Raw genomic sequence first — 335 nt, forward strand, 5'->3', positions numbered from 1 at the left:
ATAAACCCTGAAACATATACACTAAACCCTAAACCCTAAACCCTAAACCCTAAACCCTTCTTATACTCTTTGGTTTGTCTCTACTTTTATTATGTGGCCTACTTTTATATTACTCGCGTTTATAGATATAAACCCTGAAACATATAAAACCCTAAACCCTAAACCCTAAACCCTACTTTTATATTACTAGCATTGACATAGACAAACCCTTATATATATAATATACAGACTATAAAACAATAAACCCTAAACCCTTTCTATACATTAAACCCTAAACCCTAAACCCTAAACCATAAACATAGAATCCAATCCCTAAATAAAAAGAAAACACCAAA

Source organism: Eimeria mitis, genomic scaffold (assembly GCF_000499745.2).
Source record: "Eimeria mitis Houghton genomic scaffold, Emh_scaff2164, whole genome shotgun sequence".
In the NCBI taxonomy this organism is placed as follows: domain Eukaryota; phylum Apicomplexa; class Conoidasida; order Eucoccidiorida; family Eimeriidae; genus Eimeria; species Eimeria mitis.